This window comes from Nerophis lumbriciformis, linkage group LG30, assembly GCF_033978685.3.
Source record: "Nerophis lumbriciformis linkage group LG30, RoL_Nlum_v2.1, whole genome shotgun sequence".
Classification (NCBI taxonomy): Eukaryota; Metazoa; Chordata; class Actinopteri; order Syngnathiformes; family Syngnathidae; genus Nerophis; species Nerophis lumbriciformis.
Window position 1 is genome coordinate 27,019,894 of NC_084577.2, and position 5,193 is coordinate 27,025,086.

At 32.4% G+C, this 5,193-nt stretch overlaps 1 protein-coding gene across 2 annotated transcripts in view; it reads right to left on the bottom strand.

Moving 5' to 3' along the window:
* Window positions 1-3,660: 3,660 nt before the first annotated feature.
* The window catches only part of fam168a (family with sequence similarity 168 member A), a 60,870-nt gene continuing 59,337 nt past the window's right edge, over window positions 3,661-5,193 (bottom strand). The window contains exon 7 of one of the 2 annotated variants that reach the window (XM_061925855.1): window positions 3,661-4,954. The gene's annotated coding sequence lies outside the window, so the exon portion shown is untranslated. The remainder of the gene's footprint in view (window positions 4,955-5,193) is intronic. The other variant, XM_061925854.1, reaches the window with a different exon arrangement.

The following is a 5,193-nucleotide window of genomic DNA, read 5'->3' on the forward strand; positions in this document are numbered from 1 at the left end:
GTGTAATGATTATTAATGCGGCTGCTTATAGAGCCTGGAATCTTTTTTTTTTCTTTCTTTTTTAAAGAGAGTTTGAGGCATTCCCTCATATTTTATTGCAATATCAAGCCACCTTATCGACATACTTCTGCTGTAAATGCTTTTTATTACAAAGCCCGCCCCCACTTAGAGTTTTTTTTTTTTTTTTCAGTAATTCCTGAAAATGCCAAACTTTTACTTTGTCCCCAAGCCGAGAACCAATAACCAGAGATTTGCTAAACGCTTACTCGAAATAAAAATGTTAAGCAAGTATGGCATCTCCTATTTTTTCTTCCTCAGAATCATCTTTTGGTTCGTGTTTTTTTTCTCATAAACATAAAAAAATAATGAAAAATGTGTCATAATTATAATATGCATTATGGAACAAGGAGTGATACTTTGTCCCTCGACGTGTGTGTCACTTTAAGAAAAAAAATAGTTTCGCATTTCATATTACTGTCGTTTGTAAGAAAACTATCAGCACTGTCAAATTATTGTTTTAAATCAGATTAAGCACACTTTTAATGAATCGTGATTAATCACTGGCTTACATAATTGAAATGAACCTAAAAAGGAGCCCGATATTTTCACGCAAATGCAATTTTATTTACACTTTTTTAATGTTTTAATAATTGATTTGCGCAAATTAATGTCAAAAATAATTTTTAAAAATCGAAACAAATTGCGTGATTAATCCCCAACGACACATGATTAACGTGATATTTTTTGTGATTAATCACACGAGTTAACTTTTTCAATAGAAGACCGACTCCGAGTTGTTTTTGACCGAGTTAGACCCAAAGAAGTGGATTTAAGTTTAAGTTGCCAGTCCGAATTGCTATACCTATTAATTCCGATTCTAAATCGATTTATATTTTTTAAAAATCAATAAAAAAAAATAAAAATGAATTTGTTGTTTTTAAGGATTCTTAAAAAATATATTTTTTGGTGTGGAAAAAAAAAAGAAAAAAAATGCAGTATTAATCCCGATTCTAAATCGATTTATATATTTTTTTAAATCGGTTAAAAAATGAATTAGTTTTTTTTAAAGAATCTTAAAAAATATGTTTTTCATCTAGAAAATAAAAAATAAAAAAAAATAATGCATTATTAATCCTGATTCTAAATCGATTAATATTATTCAAAAATCGATTAAAAAATATATGTTTTTTAAGGATTCTTAAAAAAATTATTACTTTTGTCTGGGGGAAAAAAAGTAAAAAAATAATTATGCAGTAGTAATCCAGATTTTAAATCTATTTATATTTTTCAAAAATCGATTTAAAAAATTGTTTTTAATTTTTTTTCAAGGATTCTTAAAAAATATATTTTTTGTTTGAAAAAAAAATACAAAATGCAGTATTAATCCCGATTCCAAATCGATTTATATTTTTCAAAAATCTAATTGTTTTTTTTTTTAAGGATTCTTAAAATGTATATATTTTTTGTCTGAAAACAATTAAATAAAAAATAAAAATTGAAGTTTTTCTAGCTTGCAACCTGTTTTAAAAAAGTTTCCTTATAATTCTTTGACCAAATAGTACATTGTGAGAATCGGTTTGAATCGAGAAGTGCTTTGGTTCGATGTTGGGTGATTGCAGGGGTGTTCAAAGTGCGGCCCCGGGGGCCAACTTCGGCCCAGAGTTTTGATATTAACGGTCCTCGACAGATTGTAAAATGAAAATGAATTCATTATTAATGAGATGTTATTAGTAGTGCTGTCAATTTTTTTTAAATCAGATTAATCACACTTTTAATGAATCGTGATTAATCACAGTAAATAACTAGCTTACATAATTGAAATTAACCTAAAAAGGAGCCTGATATTTTCACGCAAATGCAATTTTGTCGTCAAAATGCCACACTTTTTTTTTTAATGTTTTATATGAATGTTTGAATAATTGATTTGCGCAAATTAATGTCAAAAATAATTTCTAAAAATCGAAACAAATTGCGTGATTAATCCGCCACTACACATGATTAACGTGATATTTCTTGTGACTAACAACACGAGTTAACTTTTTCAATAGAAGACCAACCACAAGTTGTTTTTGACCGAGTTAGACCCAAAGAACAGGATTTAAGTTTAAGTTGCCAGTGTTGGGTAATTGCAGGCGTGTCCAAAGTGCGGCCCGGGGGCCAACTTCGGCCCAGAGTTTTGTTTTTTAACGGCCCTCGACAGATTGTAAAATTAAAATGAATTCATTATTAATGAGATATGTTATTAGTAGTGCTGTCAAATGTTTTTTAAAAATCAGATTAATCACACTTTTGAATTTGGATTAATCGCAAACTATTACTTTCGTGCATAATTACAATTAACTTAAACAGTTTAATTTCCTTAAAAATATAGATGTTTGGAAATAAATGCAATTTTATTGTAAGAATATATTAGATCTGTGTTTTTTAACAAAAAATATCGGCTGTAACCGCAGCGGTACTCACTTGCAATGCACTTTTCCACCACTTGTGGGAGTAATGATACATCAATCAAAAAGACATCTGGAGCTTAAGTCATAGAGAATTTTGTCAAGTGCAAAAAATAGGACTAACGTGGTGAAGCTGTATTTTTATTTGCACTTTAACTTTATCGACAGTTTACTTAAGAAACATACATATTAATTCAGTTGCAATTTGCCTATTTTATCCCTGTGTAATTGTATATTTTGCAGTATATTTGATGAGTTCTTATTTTGTAATCAGCCTGACCGAAGCCTTGATAATAATCTTTGTGATTAACACACGCTTTCACATCACTTGACAAGGTTTGTCCTGTTAAACGGTCAGTCAGTAAGTCGGATATAACTACTGAATAGCATTAAAACCAAGAGGAAGATGTTAATATTTGATATCTGTTGTTGAGTACGTAAAAACCTCAGGATTAGAAGTCAAAATAAATCTGTGTTGCTACATGATTAATGCAATATTTTTGTGATTAATCGCGACTCGTTATGTTTGACTGAGGTGGATGTTTTGCGCAGCTAGTTTGGCATAAACTGGTTTGCGTCAATGTGCATTTTTTTTGGTGCACTGCAAAAACTGAAATCTAAGTAAGATTAAATATCTCAAATAAGGGTGATATTTGTTTATTTTCTGTCTGATAAGATAATTCTTCTCACTAAGCAAATGTTATGTTAGAGTGTTGTACTTGTTTTAAGGGTTTTTGCTCCTAAATGATCTCAGTAAGATATTACAGCTTGTTGCTGAGATTTGATGACCTATATTGAGTAAAACATGCTTGAAACTAGAATATCAAGTGTTGCAAAGCTGTGTCACTCAAGTATAAAATGACTTCTTTTTTTAAAGTAATAATTTCTTACTTCAAACATGAAAAAAAATCATGAGCATTTACTTCATTTAAGAATATTTTTCAACATATTGAGCAAAAAAGGTCTTGTTTTTTTTTCTACCAAGAAAAGTGCACTTGTTATTAGTGAGAATATACCTATTTTAAATGTATTTTGGGGTTCATTGAGGTTAGCTAATTTTACTTGTTTTGGAAAGTCTTGAAAAGCTGAATTTTCTTGTTCTATTGGCAGATAATTTTGCTTAGTTCAAATAAAATACCCCTAATTTTTGTATTTTTTTTCTCTTGAAACTAGAATATCAAGTGTTGCAAAGCTGTGTCTTTAACACTCAAGTATAAAATGACTTTTTTTTAAAGTAATAATTTCTTACTTCAAACATGAAAAAAAATGAGCATTTACTTAATTTAAGAATATTTTTCAACATATTGAGCAAAAAAGGTCTTGTTTTTTTTTCTACCAAGAAAAGTGCACTTGTTATTAGTGAGAATATACCTATTTTAAAGGTATTTTTGGGTTCATTGAGGTTAGCTAATTTTACTTGTTTTGGAAAGTCTTGACAAGTCGAATTTTCTTGTTCTATTGGCAGATAATTTTGCTTAGTTCAAATAAAATAACCCTAATTTTTGTATTTTTTTTCTCTTGTTTTTGAACACTGACTTTTTGCAGTGTGGGAAAAGCTCGGTTATTGGTTCTCACCTGGGCGCACGCAGCCCGACGTCTTCACTTCCAGCACGATCCCTTTATAACTCCCTTTTCCCCGCCTTCTACGCCCTACAAAACGTGGATTTTGCGGTAACTTCTGTGGAGTTAAGTGCCACTAGGCGGTCCTCGTTTATGCCCACCACAGGAGCCCCTGCGTGAGACAACACGTTATTGGGAGTATTCTAACCGAACGCGTTGACCGACGATTAATACATTAAAAATAAAGAAAAGGAAAAAAAGAAGCATGCAGTGTCACGACATACTAGCCTGCATAGTATGTGGCGTCCTGCGTACTTGTGCGGTAAGTGCGATATAGAACACACGCGAGGAAACAGAAAGACGGTGGTGAGGTGCTGGAAGACCAGTTAGGTAGGATTCAAAGTGGGGGAAATGTGAAACAAGACATAGGAAACACCTTAAAAAAAAAGCAACCTGCGTGAAACTAAATACAAAAAAATTGGTGTTTAAAACTGTGCTGTTTGAAAATTTGGCAGCATAAGTCAGTAAGTCTTTGCAAGGACTGATGGAGATGATGTTGAGGAATAAGTGCACGATACTTTCCAGCCGACTGAGCAGCAGGCAGGAACCTCACACACACACACACACACACGTCAACACACACACACACACACAGGACTGACCAACACCCGGAATTGGTCAAGCGTCCTTCTGGAGTTCCAATGAAAGACAACAAAAGAAAGGAGGGGGCGGGGGTCCTAAAAAAATAAAATAAAAAGAAGGTAATGACCGGTTGGCAAATGAACAGAGAGAGAGGAGAAAAAACAATTCAAAAAAATAAAAGCAGCTTTTGTAAAAATGTTAAGTGATATTAAAGTGGCTGTTGCACTTTAGGTTTTGTTCTGCAGACAGGGTGCAGAGTTCCCATGGTTACCGGGAGCAGTTGCATATGACGGTGGACTCCAGATCTGGAGAGAGAAGGCAGAGGTCGGTGATGGGTTCCGTAGCGGGGAATGCACTGCAAAAACTGAAATATAAGTCAGATAAAATATCTCAAATAAGGATGATATTTGCTTATTTTCTGTCTGATAAGATAATTCTTCTCACTAAGCAGATTTTATGTTAGAGTGTTTTACTTGTTTTAAGGGTTTTGGTCCTAAATGATCTCAGTAAGATATTACAGCTTGTTGCTGAGATTTGATGACCT